Source organism: Schistocerca gregaria, chromosome 11 (assembly GCF_023897955.1).
Source record: "Schistocerca gregaria isolate iqSchGreg1 chromosome 11, iqSchGreg1.2, whole genome shotgun sequence".
Classification (NCBI taxonomy): domain Eukaryota; kingdom Metazoa; phylum Arthropoda; class Insecta; order Orthoptera; family Acrididae; genus Schistocerca; species Schistocerca gregaria.
This window is the reverse complement of record NC_064930.1, coordinates 16,849,637-16,871,612: the sequence shown is the minus strand read 5'-3', so window position 1 is coordinate 16,871,612 and position 21,976 is coordinate 16,849,637.

The window sequence follows — 21,976 nt, the reverse complement described above, 5'->3', positions numbered from 1 at the left end:
TAGCCTTTACCCATATTATTTCGCAGGAACTATCTACTTCAGTTTCACTACAAGGTAAACTACTTCTGACTGCAATAAATACTCTAGCACCAACTGTATTTAATCTATCCCTTCTGAACGTAGTTATGTCGTCTGAAAAAATTTCGGATTAACTTATTTCCGGCTTTAGCCAGCTTTCCGTACCTATAACTGTTTGAGATTCAGTGTTTTCTATTAGGGCCTGGAGCTCTGGTTCTTTCCCAAAACAGCTACGATAATTTACTACACCGATCATTTCTACAACCACCCTACTGTGTGTTACCTGCCCCATTTTAGACGGACGCCATTTCTGTGTTTTTCTGAGACCCTCTAACCTACAAATCCGCCCCCGCTACCCGTGTAGCCGCTTCCTGTGTGTAGTGGACTCCTGACCTAATAAGCGGAATTCAGAAACCCACCACCCTATGTCACAAGTCAAGGACTCTGAGGCCTGCACAGTCACATAACCGCCCGAGCCTATGGTTTATACCTTCCACTCTGCTCTGCACCGAAGGACCACAGTCAGTTCTGTCGATGATGGTGCAGATTGTGAGCTCCGCCTTAATCTCGCTTAACCATATCCACTAACCAAAACCAGAGAGAATCTCCTCCAATCCAAAGCGACACACGCCATTGGCACCGAGTTGGGCCATTGGGCCACCACCTGCAGTTGGGTGCACCCTGTACTCTTCATGGCATCCGGAAGCACTCTTTACAAATCAGGAATGACTCCCCCACCATGTGCACACTGCCGTCCTTCCCCTCCTTGGCAGCCATGTTAGTAAGGCAGCCCAATTACGTCTCTATTATTGGAGTTCCAAACTACGAGCAAACTCACCTTCTGTGAACGCCCAGAATTTGCGTTCCAAGAAGCTTCTTCTGAGGCCCTACGATCGGCCCCACGCAAAGTCTTTCGCTGCCTGCCAGACTTTGGAATGAGCTCTCAGTCGTCTACAGGTGAGGGATCAACCTCAGCGCTGTAAACCAACATAAATTTAGGCTAATGGCATCAGTGCTGCTCAGAAATCTGCAGTCTGAGAAGACAATTCCAAATGCAAGGGGAAAAGACACAAGAATGCTGTAAGTAAATATCAGAAACTCATCTGTTATAAAGAACGTTGCTAGATGTTGAAAGCGACCAAAATTGTAAATTCCACTTACGATGTTTTAAAAGAATTAACTGATATGGTAAAATAAACGAAGTCTGCTTTTCTTAATGGTTACGTCACGTTACGTATATATCTGTTTTGTATTTTTATTCGTCCATGCCTTTCGTTTAAGCACTCACTCAAGCTAAACAGGTCTCTGCTGCCATGTCATTATCACTTGTCATCGATGAAGGGTGAAAAACAAAGGAAAGAGTATTCACTTTCTTTTGTCTGATGGCGGATTTAGGGAGTGGGGATGCATGGCAGAAGCGCATTCTTACGCAACTTTGGTAAAAATAAACGTACGTTTATACCGTAACAGCGTTGCGTACATTGATTAGGACTCTATAATCATACTGATATACTAAAAAAGACAACCAAATCAGCATCCGCTGAAACTTGGATAGTAGCATGAGAAGATTTATTTTTACTTTTTAGATATTACTGCAGACTCTAGAAAATTCGAAGCCCAAGGGACAGTTACTATCGAGTCTGCACAATTCGAAGTTCAAAGGATCTAAGCAAAAGTTCGAGTAATTAAAAGAAAAAGTTCTAATAATTAATTCTATTTAACTCGCCTTTATTCCAGATGGAATCAGGAAAAATCGAAATAAAATTTCGACTTTTTTTCTTTTGTATTCCCAATTTTCTTACTTGTTATTTGCTTTTGTATTTGAAACGGAAGGCACACACAAATCTTCAAAAATACATAAATTCAGCTTCATTCATTTTTCAATGCTGAACAAACTGTTACGAATGAATGCATTTGTGAACTAAATTTTTTATAAACGCCCTTATGTCTTTGGAGCTGGTGTGTCACCCCTTATTTGTATCTGAAACTTCGGTTCCCAGACTAACCGTTAATGGTTTAGCGTTCCGTTAAGCTATAACCTCCGACAAATACCTTTTGTACCCTGCATTGAGTAAGCCAATTCCATAAGCTTTCAGCAAGAGGCGGGAACTCGCCTTGCCGGTCTGCTTGCTCTCGCCTTTTAAAACTTATCAGCAACATTATCTTTCTGCTCGATGATCGTTTGCAGGACGGATAGTGGAATCGCGAAACAATTCGTTACCTGCTACTTCTCGTTGCATTCCACAGCGTCGAAACTCGTTTCTGTTTTACGAAAGTCGAAAACTTGCTGGAAGGTATTCTGACGTGAAAACGTCTAGTTTCTCCTTGGTCGGAGTTTCTTATGTGACTAAATGGCGTTAGATTTGAATCACTAATAACTACGAGACCGATAGTGCGCAAACAAAGGTTAAGTCCACGCCGTCTGTACGTGGTTGTCGCTTATTGCCTGTGTAGGCATATGCGCGTCATTGTTACAAATCAGCTTTGTGTAAAGTTATAAACTGGTTTATCTGTAAGCTAGGATTCTCATTTGGATGTCATTGCGATGGACAGCTTAGGGAGTGCCACTAGGACTCATAGAAAATAAATATATTAGCGGGATATAAACGAAAATCTATATTGAGTTTAAACCTATTACACAAAGGAAGAGTTCGTCTCATAGGACTTGTAAATATGCCGTAAATGACAGAAAACGCGACAAAAGCCCTCCCAGATGCCTAAAAAGTGCAGCGCGGAGAGAAAGCGACAGCTCCCGCAGAGTCAGAAGAAACGGTGCAACGCGATAACGTACTCAAAGGCTATATCGTACACCGGCCACTGAATGTCCAAAATGCTGAGTAACCGTGTGATCACTGTAATAAAGATGTTGATAAATGAACTACTTATTAATATGAAACATATGTTAAGATTTTATCCCGACGTTTTCACGAATAATCTACAGCGCAGACCTGAACTGCACACACAGATATTTATTTGCAACTGATTAATAATATGCTGTGGTATTTCGTGCATTGTTAAAACAACTGATGAAACAAACAGAATTATCCGATATAAGCTAGTCGTTGACTCGTAATTATAGAATGTCTGCGGGTCGTTCTGCTATGACAGTCGCCTCGATTAGTGAAGAAGTTTCTTCGGTTTTCTCGAGGCATTTGGGAACAGGTTGAAACAAACGATTAACCAGCGTCGACTGCATACGGTCGCAAAGGGTGATTTCAAATGTCTTTGATAACTGTAAAGCTACTTCAGCTGGGTTAGGAGGACAGCTACCAGTCGGAGGCAAACACTTCCCCCTCACAGCGTTCTAATGTTGCCAGCTGCACTACGCCACTCAGCGTCTGATGTAAACACAGCCGACAACAGGAAGTGTGACACGACTACCAAACCGAGTTCAGAGCAGGAAACGGCCGGGGTCCCCGGTGGTATAGTGGTAAGGGGTCTGGAACGTTACAGAGCCACGGTTGGGGCTATTCGCCCCAGACGGGCCGTCGCTGGAATTTTCAGACTTCCGAACACTAACCTCCACCTCTGCCCTGGCATGTGGCGCATGCCGGGCACCCCCGTGGGGTCCGTGCTTTGGATCCCACGTCGAGCTCACTCCCACACTACAAAATATACCTCATTATACTGTTGCAATCACTTATTTTAAATTTTAATACGCACACTTTCTTCACCAGACCACATCTACATATGTTTTCCAGGTACTTTCTACATAATATATCTCACTGTCAAAAGAAACAGCATAGTATCATGAACATTTGTAGGATTACAACAATGAAATAAAATCCTTACAAAAAAAAACTAATACGTTTTATTTTCGTTTTTGTGCTAAATGTGGCTAAGATAAAAACCAAAACAGCTTCCATTTTCTTGTAGTTAACAATCTGTAATTGGAAAAATAAATTTGGCTGTTATACTGACACATATATTACATATTTACTTATCACATTCTCAGTGCTGAAACAGATTAATTATTTCAATGTCAAAAGAAATGCAACATATTATATCAATACCACCACACAAGTGAACAGTGAAAAAAAATAATTCAGGTGTCTCAGTCTGCGTTCTTTTTAGTATCCTGATTGATTACACGATAATAAATAAATTCTGTATCAGAAAATGTTTCGTAACAGTTCACACTCAGTGCCTTTTATAAATGTATATTGTCACTAACTGTATTTTCGAAACGAGCACAGGCCTTTTTTTTAATTATTCAAGTGTCGAAATGAGATTATGATATGACACAGGTCACTAATGAGATACTCTCTTTCTTTGTATGAAAGAGGATAATTTTCCTGGTTTTATGTGAGCTGAATGCTAAATTAAACAGATAACATTTAACATTTAAATAACGAATTTCTTGACGATTTTACTGACAGGTCTACATGTTTCATATTATATTTCTGATGGTAGTTACCTGACATCCTCTCAGGCTCAGCTTTATATGAAAGTATCTTGCAGGTCAGGAAAGAAATTATATTACCACCTCTACAGATTCAGTTGGTCTATTGTTGTGGTATTATTGTACCATAAGCGTTACATTGCGAGAGAGAGACTGCTACTATGGCTGTTCACTTTTGCTATTAAATTCCGTGCCATATCTCCATTCTAAGTGCTAAAAAGCGTGGATGAAACTCTTAGCAATACTATTTTCCTGTTCACCACATCGCTGCTAGTTGTCGCTACTGGTCCCTCACACAGTCAGTTGTCTGTAGCGCAGGGCTTCGCTACCAGAGGGCTCTAGCGGAGCTGGTGACGACTCACTCAGCCGGGATTTGCTGCTTCACTCCTGAACGTCTACGCCAGCTGAAATAACCGCTAAATCCTCACACTAAACGAGAAGCGTAATAGCACCAATACCAAATAAGGCAAATCGTGGTCAGTGCGAATATTTCTAAACCACCACTATGTTAACTCCCAGCTGAAAATACTGATACAAACTATTTGCAGAGGAATGGAGCACTTTACCGAAGCTGATCTAGAGGAAAATCAATTTGGAGGGAACAAAACCCATATTTATAACATCTTTAGATACAGACAAAACGTTTGACAATGTTGACCAGAATATACAGTTAGAATTTAAGATGCAACCAGGAATAAAATATAGCGAGCGAAGCATTACTCCACCAGAAACGAGACAGCAGCTGTACGAGTTGATGGACATAAAAGAAAGGAAATACGTTACAAGTCAGTGAGACAGGGTTCTAGTCCATTCCCTGATGTTATTCATTCTTTATACAGGGTGTTTCACAAGTTATGCTTCACACTACTCGGTGCTGTACAGGGGACTTAACTGATCAAGTTTTACATAGGAATCTACTGAAAACGTCATCTAGCGACGCTACAGAGCGTCAAAGTTATAGGCACCGGCGCCTACAGAAATAGAGGGATCCCACGAAGATGTTACAACCTTTCTAAGATGATGCAGATGGATAAATGCATAAATTTGAGATTATGTCCTTGTACCGGAAAATTATAACAGAGAACCTTTCTGTTACCTCTCACAGTATGTACCGTTATCGTTGTTGCTAAGATGTAGGACAGGAAACTTTCAGGTGTGGTGGTACGGAACGAGAGAAGAAAGCAATGTGCAGTACACATAGGCTGTAAAATGCATACATCATGAACCATGAGCACTTGCTCATCTTCGCTACCGTTCTTTGTAGGAACTATATCGCTTCTGTCCGATATTTTGAGAATGATACAATTATTTTTTCCTAAAACCTAGCAGCTGAATAGTGCTTGAAACGATATAAATGGTACTTATGTATTATGGTATGGAGACAGAAAAGGTAGTTGACTTTAATGATAACAATATACAGCAAAATTCAGTAATGTTTCTGCAAAGTGCCATAACACCGAAATCATGAAATATAATCGGATATTTCGAATGTGGTACGACACCAGCTGTACAGTTTACTGGACAGATACAGAGTTTTACGAAATTCTAGCACTTTTAGAGGGAACAAAGCGACAATATTTGGAATTGGAACCCACGTACGGAATCGTATACTCTCCGTGCTACAGCCGTTTGAATACATGCTAGCTAGGTGGGTATGCAGCAGGGTAGTCATCGTGGGTGGACGAGGGTGTGGGTGGAGGGGCTTACGTCGGATGTCTTTCACCGTCTGTCCTGCCACTCTGACATGGCTCGTGCGTCACTCACCTGTCTGTCAGTATTAAACATTGCGGAGTGCACTTTTGCCGAATACACCGACATGATCCTTCTGTATGGCGAAGCTCGTCACCTTTATCAAGCTCGTTCTCCGCAGCGTCCGACTTCACGGCATACGCTTTTCGCCACAACTGAGCAACGACTTTGAGAAAATGGTGCGTTCAACGTCAGCAGGGGTGACTGCAGTGCTTCAAAGAGACGCAGCGCACCCGAGTTGGAAAAGGACGTGTTGTAAAGAAGAGTGTTACTGAAAACTTATCAAGTTTCCTTTTAATGAGTGGAATTGCGGAACTATTGATGTACTGGGTCACACCTAATAACTTACTTGTACAAGTGGTCACGTTACCAACATGTTTTCCGATGGCTGTAGCGAGGAAACGGTGCGTTACAGGAGATGGGTTCCAATCAGAATACGAGTATTGTGTACTCAGTCACCCTCTACACTAGGAGTTTGTAACGGGAATTTCGGAACATCGTGCATGTTTCCGGTATATTGTACAGTTGTTGTCCCACCATAACTGAAATTTCGAATACATTTCATAATTTCTGAGAGCTCATCAGGCGCGACTACCGTGTCCGCAGTAAAATACCCAGGGGGCATCTTGCCTACGGCGGCTCTGACGCCCACGAGACATTTTCCTCTAATTCTGCCAGATGTGTCTATTTTTAGAGGTACCTTGACCAGCCCCGCACCAGCCTTAAGCGGAAAGCCAAATGTCCCAACTTCTGGCCACTGCTAACATTCTGAAATACACTACCCGATCAAAAGTATCCAGACACCTGGTAGTCGACTTCAATATGCGGTATGACCACCTTTTGTCATTACGAGGGGTTAAACTCTGCTGGGAACGCTTTCAGTGTAGACGATATTTTACGCAGCACACATGGTGACAGTTTCATCTGTGTGTATGTTCAGATGGCTCTGAGCACTATGGGACTCAACTGCTGTGGTCATCAGTCCCCTAGAACTTAGAACTACTTAAACCTAACTAACCTAAGGACATCACACACATCCATGCCCGAGGCAGGATTCGAACCTGCGACCGTAGCAGTCGCACGGCTCCGGACTGCGCGCCTAGAACCGCGAGACCACCGCGGCCGGCCTGTGTGTGTGTACCTGACAATACACTGGCCAGCAATATCTCCGCCTCTCCCCAATTTTGGAGCCATATGGGATGCTCTTTGCAACCAGGTCGGGATTTTGACGATGTAACAAATCAATTGAACTGAATATGGTACGACATTCGTCAGGAGGACATCCACCAACTTTATCAATCAAGATCAAGTCGAATAGCTGCTTGCATAAGGGCCAGAGGTGGACCAACGCGTTATGACTTTCTCCTGAATGAGTCACCCAATTTAGCTGCATTTGTTTGCCTTTACACGTACATCACATCTAACGATTTCCTTCACACTGATATAATTTCTTGGTGGTACGGTTTAGAGTGTAAATATGCAGGGTGCATAAAAAGGATCAACGGATTTAAAAAAAAGTTACTATTATGTTATTCGACATATGTGCGTGAATATCGTACTGCTGGAAAGAGCAAACCCTACGGTTTTACATGGTTACCGCTTGGCAGCAGCACTGTCCGTCCATTTCAGTCCTAGTGAAACTGGTGTCGCGACGACAGAAAGCGTTTTGTGTTCTGCATTTTGCGCAGTGTGGGCAGTAATAAGTGTTCGGCGTGACTTTCGTACAAGGTACGGTGCGGATCTCCTACAGCACAGAGCATTAGACGATGGCATCAACGATTAAGAGAAACAGAATGTTTGCGGAAAGGCAAATCGCCGGGCCGTCCCCGAGTGCCTGACACAGACGTCGAACGCATCCGCCACAGTTTCACGAGGGGTCCGCAGAAATCCGTTCACCGTGCAGCTCGAGAGCTCAGCAAGCCACCGATGTCCGCCTGGCGTCTATACGTCGACGTTTATGCATCAAATCATATTAAATTCAGCTACTGCGAGCTCTTCGTGATGGTGATAACATCGTGTGAAGTTCCGCAATTTTAACTATTGGCAAGGTGGAGGATGGCTGTTTTCTCCCACAGTTAGTGTTTAGTGACGAGGCAACATTCCATTTATACGGAGAGGTCTGTCATAATGTGACAATATGAGGTACGGGACAACCACATGAAGTTGTACAACATAAAATAGACTCTCCCAAATTTAATGTGTTTTGTGCAGTTTAGAGGGAAAAGGTGTATGATTCATTTTTCTTTGCCGGAAACACTGTTACAGGAAGCATATATCTCCATATGCTTGAAAACTTCCTCTTCCCACAGTTTGATTCGAACGACTTTATTTACCAATGGGATGGGGCAATCATGACAGTGGCATCTGGAAGTGTGGGAATTTCTAAATCAAACGATTGCTGAACGATGGATCAGTCACACTGGACTAAATGACTCAGCCTTAGACTACTGGCCTCCAAGGTTACCTTACCCGACTATATGTGATTATATATGTATGGTTTTGTAACAGACTCTTTATGTACCTACGTTACCAACAGCAATAAATGAACTGAGACATCGCGTAACAGCACCTGTGGAAACTGTAACTCCAGACATGCCTGCTGCTGTGTTGGTACAATTTGAACACCGCATTGACACGATCCGTGCATCTCAACGATGCATATTGAACACCTATGAAAAGGATGAAAAAAACTTTCAGTTTTCGTTCATCAAAAGACAAAATTCATTGTATATGTTTCTTAGTTCCAGAAATATAGACGGTCCAGATCGGATGATTGTTTTTGATACACCAGGTATAGATAACGCACTTCAAAACCTCCCAATAATTAGGCCACTACCAAGATGGGAGATAACAAGTAGTCACACATGCGTCTTTGCATGTGTTGGATAAAAAGTAGGAGCACAATGCCGTAACATGAAGGATGTGAGTCATTCGGTACGCACACTTTCTGTTGCTGATAGATGGTGGACTGAAATAGTAAAGTCAGCAGCACAGGTCGTGTTTGAGTCAGTTGCGATGTGTACTCTCTCAAAGTTGGAGAAGCTACCTCAAGTGCCTTGATAGTATGTTTGGGAAACACGAAAAACGTGCTTGGGTCCAGACGGGAAGGGCACGTGGTCGGAGCGCGCAACAATCTTTCCTTCCAGCGCTGCATTCCACCAACTTTCACGACAGTGCACGACGCCAAACGACGAGCCCTGTGCAGGAGCACCGCGAACGTGGCATCGAGACATACTGGGACATCCACCGTATTCATCCGGTAGAGTCCCCCCAATTATGGCCTGATCGCCCAAATGAACGAAGTATTTCGTGGCACGCCTTACAGCAAATGATAAGACACCATATTGCGGTCCTAGCGAGACATCATCACAGATGGATGCACTGACAGTGTATGACATCTTTCATGTGGGTGTGGAAAGTGATCGAGATGCGAGACGGAAATGTAATAAAGTGAATTTTGGTCAATGAAGTCTGGCATGAATTATAAAAGAGGAAAGGCCGCTGGTCCTGATGGGATACCAGTTCGATTTTACACAGAGTACGCGAAGGAACTTGCCCCCCTTCTTGCAGCGGTGTACCGTAGGTCTCTAGAAGAGCGAAGCGTTCCAAAGGATTGGAAAAGGGCACAGGTCATCCCCGTTCTCAAGAAGGGACGTCGAACAGATGTGCAGAACTATAGACCTATATCTCTAACGTCGATCAGTTGTAGAATTTTGGAACACGTATTATGTTCGAGTATAATGTCTTTTCTGGAGACTAGAAATCTACTCTGTAGGAATCAGCATGGGTTTCGAAAAAGACGATCGTGTGAAACCCAGCTCGCGCTATTCGTCCACGAGACTCAGAGGGCCTTAGACACGGGTTCACAAGTGGATGCCGTGTTTCTTGACTTCCGCAAGGCGTTTGACACAGTTCCCCACAGTCGTTTAATGAACAAAGTAAGAGCATACGGACTATCAGATCAATTGTGTGATTGGATTGAGGAGTTCCTAGATAACAGAACGCAGCATGTCATTCTCAATGGAGAGAAGTCTTCCGAAGTAAGAGTGATTTCAGGTGTGCCGCAGGGGAGTGTCATAGGACCGTTGCTGTTCACAATATACATAAATGACCTGGTGGATGTCATCGGAAGTTCACTGAGGCTTTTTGCAGATGATGCTGTGGTGTATCGAGAGGTTGCAACAATGGAAAATTGTACTGAAATGCAGGAGGATCTGCAGCGAATTGACGCATGGTGCACGGAATGGCAATTGAATCTCAAAGTAGCGAAGTGTAATGTGATGCGAATACATAGAAAGATAGGTCCCTTATCATTTAGCTACAAAATAGCAGGTCAGCAACTGGAAGCAGTTAATTCCATAAATTATCTGGGAGTACGCATTAGGAGTGATTTAAAATGGAATGATCATATAAAGTTGATCGTCGGTAAAGCAGATGCCAGACTGAGATTCATTGGAAGAATCCTAAGGAAATGCAATCCGACAACAAAGGAAGTAGGTTACAGTATACTTGTTCGCCCAATGCTTGAATACTGCTCAGCAGTGTGGGATCCGCACCAGGTAGGGTTGATAGAAGAGATAGAGAAGATCCAATGGAGAGCAGCGCGCTTCGTTACAGGATCATTTAGTAATTGCGAAAGCGTTACGGAGATGATAGATAAACTCCAGTGGAAGACTCTGCAGGAGAGACGCTCAGTAGCTCGGTACGGGCTTTTGTTAAAGTTTCGAGAACATACCTTCACCGAAGAGTCAAGCAGTATATTGCTCCCTCCTACGTATATCTCGCGAAGAGACCATGAGGATAAAATCAGAGAGATTAGAGCCCACACAGAAGCATACCGACAATCCTTCTTTCCACGTACAATACGAGACTGGAATAGAAAGGAGAACCGATAGAGGTACTCAGGGTACCCTCCGCCACACAACGTCAGGTGGCTTGCGGAGTACGGATGTAGATGTAGATGTAGATGTAGATAACCGAACTGCCACTACTTTTCATCCACCTCCATGTATATTACCATACCAGTTTATTTTTACTCATAAAAATTTGTCAGTAATCTTGTATTAAATGTTTTCGCAATTTTGGTTTGTTTTCTAGATGTATAGCAATTCGGTAATAAAGATGGAAGAGTTTGATTTTTACTTACAATACTGCCCTGGCTGCACATTTTTCTGGGTTCGGAACTGATGCCCTTAGCGTGAATTTACTTTGGCTTGCACCACAGCACATTTACTTGACGTAAAATACGACGAAATACAGTTCGTTACCGTCTCGTAACTATTGAACCTGGTGGTCTACCGGCACAGCGCGTGCCTGCAAATCGAGAATCGCGGGATCGAATCCCAGATGAACCATTAAATTTTTCAGTCTGCTTTTAATCCAGCCTTCACCTCTCAATGATATGAGGAGTCGGTAGAAACAACATGTGGTGCGGATTCTACGTTAAACTGCCGATTCCCTTTCCCCGGTTGGACAACTGGTGAACGTTAATGATAAGCAAGTCGCCAAAGTGCCGTCCAATTGAAAGACTTAAACGAGGGCACTGAAATACGCGAAATTTATTAGTATTATTACACTGTCCAGTCTCAGTAATCTGACCACGTGTTAAAATCCCGAATAAACACCTTCTGCAGCACGATACGCACAGGAATAGAGTCAATGATGTAATGACAGTGATGAGAAGCCATTCCGACTCTAGTACTTTTCCAGCTGCGATAGAATTTTATCGATTGATGATCCGTGGCACAAACTACTCGATCGAGGTGACCTCTCAGATTCTCGATTGGGTTTAAAGGCGGAAAATTTGGCGGTGAGGGCAGTACGGTAATTTCCTCCTAGAGCTTTCAGAACCACGCACATACACTGCGAGCTATGTTACACGTGCATCTACGGGTGGATATGGTCCCCAGAGATAGGTGCGTACTAGGGTTGATCCATTGTGCCTTTCAGAATAACGAGATCACCCAGGGAGCGCCGCGAAAACATTGCCCACACCATAACGCTCCGTCAGGGTTGCAGGGTGTTTGCTTTCAGACGTTACACGCCAATGGAAATCTGTCCGATGGAGCACAAAATGTGGTGAATATGGAGAGGCCACCTGTATCACTCAGTGGACTTTCAGTTGTGGTACCGGCGTGCAAATGCAAGCTTTCGACGCCAATGAAGAGCAGTCAGCGTGGGTGCAGGACCAGGTGCCTACTGCGGAAGCCCATACGTTGTTGAGGAAACATTGGTGGCAGCCCTCGATTCGCCTGGGCTGTCAGCTGCACAAAAGTTGCACGTCTGCTCGCCAGCACACATATCTGCAGCTATCGTTCACCTGTGTCGCCTGCTGCCCGTAGTCCAACACACTTGCCTCGGAGCCGGATTAGAATACCGAGATTTTGTGGCATCTGAAAAGAGTACAGATTTTGCCGTTTCGGAAATGCTTCCACCCTTGGGAAGAAAGCCAACGATTATGCCCTGTTGGACGTCATATAAATCGCCCCTTTTACGCATCATGACAACGACTACACTGTTTCCAGCCTTCTCCCCCCACACCCATTCATCACCTACTAATGCTATCACCTGGCGTCTACGAGTTATTACACGTTGATCTCGAAAATAGGAGTGGGTCATATTAATATGACTGGATCTATTATTATTATTATTATTATTATTATTATTATTGAAACTTCCTGGTAGATTAAAAATGGGTGCCGGACCGAGACTCGAACTCGGGACCCTTGCCTTTCGCGAGCAAGTGCTCTACCAACTGAGCTACCCAAGCACGACTCACGCCCTGTCCTCACAGCTTTACCAGTACGTCGCCTCCTACCTTCCAAGCTTTACAGAAGCTCTCCTGCGAACCTATTATTGTTATTATTTCGTTGTTGTTCAGTTATCTAAACGTGTGTGTAGCGTTGCCAAGTTACTTGCTACAGTAAAATTTTCTCTGTCTTTGCTAGCGTTGTCTTTCAAGTTTGCAGGGGCCGGCGCTGTTGGACTGCGACATTACTGTTCCTTCAAAATGTGCCGTTTGTTACTCTTAAAACTAACAAAGAGAGCCCCCAGCGGTGGGATCGACTTTTTGAAACCAAATAAGCGGTAGTGCAACTTAAGACCCCCCCGCATCAGATGCTGCATCCAGGTGGGCTTCTGTTTGAAAGTAACTGACGGAAAAGATTTCGGAATTTTGCGTGATGCTACATAGCGTGAAGGAAGTCGTATTCCACAGTCTGGTTACGTGTCATAATGGTTACGATAGAAACCTAACCGTGCCTCCTCAGTTGCAGTAATTTTTTTTAATCTTTATCGAAATGACTTTGATGTTTATTTTTACTCAATTTATTGGTTTAAATGTAATTTCTTTCATTCTATTCCTTTGTCACATCGTTTTAGTCACCGTATGAACTTTTCCATTTGTTTAATTTTTCTTCATGTCATTCTTCTTCCAATTGGAATTTTTGTGAATGTGTAATTTATTATACCTATCTGTTTGACTATTGAATTACTTCAAAACTCCGATATATTAATTAAAAAACAAAAGACGAAATAATCTATTTATATTGACTGTGCATTAACGTGAAAAACGTATTTTTCTTTACAAGAAGTGCCTTTTTTTGCATGGTAATCGACATACAAATATTTAAAACATAACCTAAATTCTTTGTGCACTATGGAAATAATAGTGTAGATGAAGATTTAAATGAGAGAAGGTTTTATAAGTAAAATAAAATTCAAGCAAATTGAGAAATCGATATAATGTACACGAAAATACAGGGTAATAAAAACAGGAGACATTAAATCGGAATTGATACATGAAGATAATTAAAAATTCACAAACAAATATTTCCAGTGGAGAAGGGATGATAAGAAGAAAAACTAGACCAAATGAAGAAGTTCATATCACTATTGAATCACGTGACCCAAGAGTGGAAATAAAAGAATATATATTTACATCAGTTGAAGGAAAATGATTATCAATGTCACTTCTATAAAGACCTAAAATAGATTTATTTCTCTGGTGAGATTCAAACGCACAACCTCATGCATGTGAAGCTAGTATCCTTTCAATTAGCCTCACAACCAACTTATGTCATTCGGCTTTCTTCATACTATCGGGTCTCACACAAAATTCCGAATTTCTTTTCTCGTCAGTTCCTCGCTAAGGTCGACTCACCAGGGTGAATGGCTGCAGTGTGTGATACTTGGGTGCTTAACCTACATAACCGTATAGATGGTTTCAAAAAGTCTATCCTACCGCTGGAGAAATCTCCTTGTAAGACATAACAAAAGAGGGCCGCCGTTTCATTATATACACTGATACGGTGGTGGACACACATTTAGTAGTGTAGCAATAGTAACACAGTCGGTCTGAAACCTGCACGATCTAAGCAACGAGGAACCACATCTTACTTAGTCCAAAGGATAATCTCCAGAATGACTAGAAAACTTATAGCCAATGCACCAAGTTCCCGGCAGTCATTTAGTCCGCGGCGACTGCTGAGAACCTCCAGACCAGTCATTAGGATTCGCACTCGACTACTTCGATGTTACATGTTCGGTGTTCCACTCTATGGAGCTGAGTCATGGACTGGATTAGGCACTTGAAATGCGATCGTATTGAAAAATATAAAGGATACCATCGACAGATATAGTCAAAAATATGGCGGTACGAAAATGCAGGCGCTTCAGTCTGGAACCGCGCGACCGCTACGGTCGCAGTTTCGAATCCAGACTCGGGCATGTGTGTGTGTGCGTGTGTGTGTGTGTGTGTGTGTGTGTGTGTGTGTGTGATGTCCTTAGGTTAGTTAGAACTACTTAAACCTAAGTTCTAGGGGACTGATGACCTCAGATGTTAAGTCCCATAGTGCTTAGAGCCATTTGAACCATTTCTTTGAAAGATTAATGGCATACGTGATCCACGATGCACAGGATTACCCTGGCTAAGTAACTCAAACCAACAGTTTGGGTTCAGCACTGAATCAATGTTCAGAAAAACCATGGACGGACAACAGATCATGCTATCGACCGGCAGTGTTACTGGAGGACGAGGCACTTAAGAGAGGAAGAATAACAATACAGACAATGCTTAAAAATTACATAAATGCTCACCATTAAATCCAATACTCCACTCATATAATCGCGCTAGCTGCCATTAAAATTAATCTGCAATTGCCATACAGTTAAAATGTTTTAAACGTAGTGCTGTTAACAGCACTCATGTCACCACTTATTTTGATCAATGTACGTATTTTCTCAGACATCCACCGTACGAGGACGCACTGAAAAGTAATGTCGACAGATGTTTTACGTGAAAACTCGCAACGCTTTTTAAATAAAACAAACTTCATTAACATTCTGCATCTGTATTCTTCACGTCTATAAATTTATCTCTCAACACACTCACCCCGGGAACCAGAACAATTTTCCCAACTAGATACTATTTTGTTGATACCGTCACAGTATATCGTTTGACTATGTTAACAGAGCCACAATCTTACCTCTGCTTGCACCGCTTGAAACAATTGAAGTGCTAGAAGTTTTTCTTAGTTTTGCACAAAGACGAAAATGGAGACTGTGTGTAGGGTGATCGACGGCAGTGAACCAAGGACGTCGGTTTGCTGCAGATACCGCAGCGCTCGTGTGTAGTTTGGCACTGCCGTACTGAAGAAGAGTGTGTCCACATGCGGACGAAGTCTTCGAATTCATGCTTTTAGTTTTGTGAGCTCTTTCTCACCCACCAACACAGTCACGTCACACACCGCTATGTTACGCGGTACAAAGCAGAGGGCTGCAGATATCCATAATAAAGATGTAGAATGTTACTGACTACATCAAATAAAACAGTGGCCAACAGACAACTAAAACGCAAGTTGCCAGATGGATATTAACTGCAATACCGCCGACGCTGCCGCGGTAAGTAGGAGGTTTGGTCTCCCGATACATGCCTGTTTCCCGAAAGTTAAAGAGCAATTTCAAGATTTGCGAGATTACGTCGCAAGTATGACGAATTATGAGAAACACTGCACTGTGTAAGGGAACCTACTAGAAGTACCATAACCATGGCACTAGTTCAGGGATTCAGCTGCGCGAAGAGATTTTGAAAGTGACTAAAGTTTTTTAAAAAACTGATAGTAAATCTGTTCCCGACAAATGAATCCGGGTGATCAGTTACGAAGAAGGGGAGAAAATGTGTGAAAATAAATCTCTTCTTATGGAGGGACATTTCAGAGCAACTGTACAGCATTGCATATTGATATTTGAAGCGCGGAAGACTAGCTTTTCTACCAGGGGAAAGTTAAAATAATTGGGAAATATTTTATTCTGGACCGAGTATTGTCATAAAAACTGCAAGTGCAAGTGCAAGTCATTTAAAACTGCATTGCTTTACTTCGAAATGGCTGCAAATTAAGCTGTGCAAACAGTGTTATCTGAGACATCTATTTTCGGTTGTAATTTTCATTTCAAGCAATGTCTCTGGAAGACATACAAGAACTGGAATTAGTGGAGAAATACAGGGATGAAGAAGTAGTTCGATTGTCTTGCCGCATCTATGCTGCAGAGCACATCTTCCACCGGACTGCCTTGATGACGCATGGAAGGTAACAGCGTAGCAAATGCCCAGTGGCGAAAATATCATGAATTCGTAGACTATATGGTCAGTCCATAGATGGAAAATCCTAGTACACCATCTGAAATGTGGAATTGGTGAAAACAGACAGTCAACAGAAATTGTTTCGAAATAAATTCAAACTTGGCTTCAGTTGCGTTAGGTAATACCTCGATACCTAACACAACTGTATCAAAGCTTTCTGCGTTCAGAGAATTTATTTCGAAGTGATTTCGGTCAGCTATCTACCGTCATCAATTCGATGCAAAGGACCATGAATGTTGTCGAAGTTTGGCATAGCAAACGATACTCAATAAGGCAAAGGTATCTGAACCTACAATTTCTGATCAATACGCTAAAGGAGAAGGCAATAAAATCAATACCTGAAATTAAAAAAAATAATCTGGTTGTCAGTGAAAGAGGTAAAAGATACATATGTGTTGAAAAAGAGTTAAAAGATATTTTAAGAAATACATAATGACTCGGTGGATTTAAGACGCTTAAGATTTACGTCATTCCTACGAAAAGTTCGTAAAATAAGACAGGAAGTAATGTTCTAGAATGGAAAAGGTAAAAAATAATAATTTTTAAAACACGGCTATGCACTACGTGCATAGACAGTCTTCAGCCTAGATAAAATGTGGAGGGGCGTTCTTATTACAAAACGACAGGCAGAGTCTCCCCATTGTCGCGGCTTCCATTGCAGGTCGGAGAACCCGCAGCTAAAATGTATGTGGCCAGAAACACCGCGTTGACTCACGGGTCGCCGAGTCCACGGCCGCAGAAGCCCGTGACACCCTTCAAGAGGCGGCGAGTCATCTCGTACAGTAGTTATTTGAGAGTGAATTTATTCCTCGCTCGTCATGAGACGTCATCAAACTGATCTTCCTGCTTCTGGAGTGTCTACAGCACCGTTACATCTTATTTTAGTTCTGCTCTCCGTTCCACACCTTCAAGGACCCACTTCTTTTCTGTGGCATTCGAACACTTGTACTCCTTCGATGTCATTTTCGCGACGGATTTATGTACTGTGCTTATGCTTTATTGAGAAAACACGGGAATTTTTCGAAGTGTATGGGGGTGAAAGGATTATTTTAATAACGGATAAAACCACTCCAGATATCGAGTATTACGTACCGGCTGACACCACTACAAAATGTTTACAGGGCTATCTGTTATGCCAATCGCTTCCGTTTATGGAATGTACCGCACACAGGAGGTTTCTTCGATAAACAGAAGTTCTTACATCGGTCTTGACAACATGATCGAATCACAGAGGTTCAAATAATGAGGTGCGACTGCGTGTAACTGCATAGGCAGATTTTCGGTCCCTGAAAATAATTGTGACGCAACTAAGGACATTACAGCGACACGAACGTCAGCCGGGTAAATAAGCCGCACACTGAGTGGACATCCAGCGGACGTAGGTAAACACTTCCTATTACGCCACGCCACTGCTGCCTCGGTGTAAACACGGAGGATAGCAGGAAGTGCTCTAAGACCACTAGCTGGACTCCAGAGAAGGAAACGGCCGGGGTCCTCGGTGGTCTAGTGGTAAGGGGTCTGGAACATTCCAGCGCCTCGGCTGGGGCTATTCGCCCCAGCCGGGCCGGGGTTCTATCCCCGGCCGGCGGTGGAATTTTCAGACTTCCGAACACTAGCCTCCACCTCTGCACTGGCATGTGGCGCATGCCGGGTACCCCAGTGGGGTCCGTGCTTTGGATCCCACGTCGAGTTCACTCCCACACTACAAATTAAACCTGATTATGATGCTGCAAACATTTTAAATTTTAATACTCACACTTTCTTCACCAGACCACATCTACGTATATTTTTGAGGTACTTTCTACAACAATGAAATAAAATCCTTACTAAAAAAAGAACTTTTCCTTGGTGTACTAAATGATGCTAAGATAAATACCAAAACATATTCCATTTTCTTGTACTTAAATATCGGTATTTGGAAAAATTTTTGGCTATAAACACTGACATATATATTACATGTTGTACTTCGCACATTCTCAGTGACAAAACAGGATAAATTATTTCAGTCATAAGAAAAAGGAAAATATTATATCAATAGCAACACACAAGTCAACAATGTGTTCTTTTTAGTATCATGATTGACTATGTGATAAATAAATTCTGTATGAGAAATCGTTTCGTAACAGTTGACAATACCTTTTAAAAATACATTGCTTTCACTAATTGCATTTTCCAAAACGAACACAGGCTTCTTTTTTCTCAAATTATTCTATCGTCAAAATGAGATGTTTTATGTGACACAGGTCACTAACTCTTTTTTTTCTATGAAAAACGATATTTCTCGTGGTTTTATGTGAGCTGACTGCTGAATCAGACAGATAACACTTAACAATAAGTGGAATTTCTTGGCGATTTTACTAACAGTTCCATATATTTCATATAATATTTAAATTAATAGTTATATGACAACCTCTGTGCCTCTACTTTTTGTAAAAGTATCTTGTGGAATAGAAAAGAAATTGTATTATTACCTCTACAGGTTAAGTCTGGTTGAATGAAAGAGATTGTAAAGGCCATAGCCGAAGATGCAGAATGTTACCTTCTCGGCAAGGCGTTTGCCATAAGTAATGAGCGAAACTGTAAAATAAGGAAAAGGGATGTCAAACGTCTATTATTGTTGTACAATTATATCACAAACTTTTCTTTGCAAGAAACTTCCTTACAGTTGCCCTTGCGCTTCAAAATTCTTTAACCCACAATACCGCGCCATTATGTAACAGTAGCCCCGGCACCTCACTGCACGGAGGAAATTGAACCTACATTTCGTATTTTTGTTAATGAGAGAGAGACTTGGCTCTGAGCACTATGGGACTCAACATCTTAGGTCATAAGTCCCCTAGAACTTAGAACTACTTAAACCTAACTAACCTAAGGACATCACACACACCCATGCCCGAGGCAGGATTCGAACCTGCGACAGTAGCAGTCCCGCGGTTCCGGACTGCAGCGCCAGAACCGCATGGCCACCGCGGCCGGCGAGAGAGAGAGACTGTCAGCTAGTATGGTTGTTTCTTTTGCTATTAAATTCCCGAGCCACATATCCATTTTTAATCCTTAAAAGTGTGGACCAAACATTTAGTAATACTTAATTACGAAGAGGGAATGATGAATGTAACATGCAGCGTACATTATTGTCACTGGATATGTAGTTTGCATTATATGTTACGAGAACAGAATTATTTTGTAACGTGTGAAATACACAAAAATACGGTAACAGACAAACAAAGCAATGAAGCCACAGTCTGTTTTGTAATAATAGTGTAAAGGAAGAAATAAACAGCAACTAGCCATTTAAGTCACTCAGTTTTCGCGGCCATTTTGCGGTTCATCACTTCGCTGCTAGGTGTCACTGCTAGTACCTCACACACTCAGTTGTCTAGTGCAGGGCTTCGCCACCAGAGGGCTCTATCAGCACCGGCGAGGACTCACTCTGTCGGAGTTTGCTGCTTCACTCCTCAACATCTATGCTAGCTTATGTCACCGCTAAATCTTCAGACTAAAAAAAATAACACCAATACCGAATAAGGCAAATAGTGATAAGTGCGAATACTACTGAACCATCACTTTCATACGTCGTGGCTGAAAATACTGATCCAAAATATTTACGCAGGAATGGAACACATTAGAGAAGACGAGCTACAGGGAAATCAATTTTGAGAGAATACACTAGCCGCTAGAGATCAGTTGAAGAAATTCAATCTATATTTATGACATCAATAGATGTACAAAATAACTTTTGACAGTTTTGACCAGAATATATAGTTTGAATTTAAGATGCAACCAGCGATAAAATACAATGAGCGGCATGTTATCTAGAACTCGGCCAGAAATCAGACAGCAGTTGTAAGACTTATAAGGAAGCTGGTAGGTGATAGTTGAGAAGGGAGGGAGGGAGGGAGGGAGGGAGGGAGGGAGGGAGAGAGAGAGATAGGGGGGGGGCGGTTCTAGCTCCTTCTTCCATGTTATTCACTTTGCATACAGAATGTTTCACATGTAATGCTACACACTCATCGAGTCTGTAGAGGGGACCTAGCTGATGAAGTTTTACATAGGAATCGATGTCTGGAAACGTCATCCAGCGACGCTACAAAGTTACAAGCTCTGGAGTCTGTAAAATGTGTGTAAACAGGGAGATCCAATGAACATATTACCAATTTTCTATGATGATGGATAAATGTATCAATTTGAGGTTATGTCCCTATAACGGAAAATTAGAAGAGAAGACATCCCTGACATGTGTGACAGTATGTATCGGTAGTGTTGTAGCTAAAATGTAGGGCAGGAAACTTTCAGAGGTGGTAGTATGGCCCGAAAGAAGAAAACAATGTCCAGTACACATGGGCTGTAAAATGCATACCTTAAGAGCTGTGAGGACTTGTTCATCTTCGCTGGCATGAAACATATCTCCACTACGAACATGTGCTCATAGCTCCTCAGGTATGCATTTTGTATCCCATGTTTAACGGATATTTTTTTTTACTTTGATCCATACTACCACCTTTGAAAGTTATCAACAACTGTACCAGAACTTGTATTCCGCCGTCAGAGGTATGATAACGATTTTACCTTGTAACTTTCGACTCATTCGTTTCCAGTACTGTGGCCATTACCTCAAACTGATACATAATCATGGCATCAGACTCTATTTACATACATTTGCCGGAGCTGGCGCCTGTGTCTTGATGCTCCGTAGCCTCGTTAGATGACGTTTGCAGACATGAGTTAGTAGGTAAAATTGCAAGCTCTAGAAATGTGAAACACCTTGTATAAAGAAAGCAACTTACGAAACGAACGAGATATTCGGGAAATTAATCGAGGATAAGAAAGAAGAAATAGAAATTGTTTCCAAATCCAACTTTCATTTTGCTGGTGCTGATTTGAATTTCGTGGCATTTATCAGCTCTGAACAGGATCGTTTAAACGATGGTCGAAATGTCGTTATTTTAGTTGTTTCACCGTTTTATAATGACATGGCCTAGTACCCAAAATGATTTTTTTCAAGTTATTTATAGGAATTCTATCGCTTCTTACCGATATTATTAGTATGATACTAGTATTTTTTTCCTACACCTAGCAACTTTAATAGTGCAAGAAATGATGAAAATAGTACCTAATACTTTTTTATATGGAGACAGAAAGGGTACTAGGGTTTACTGACAACAATATAC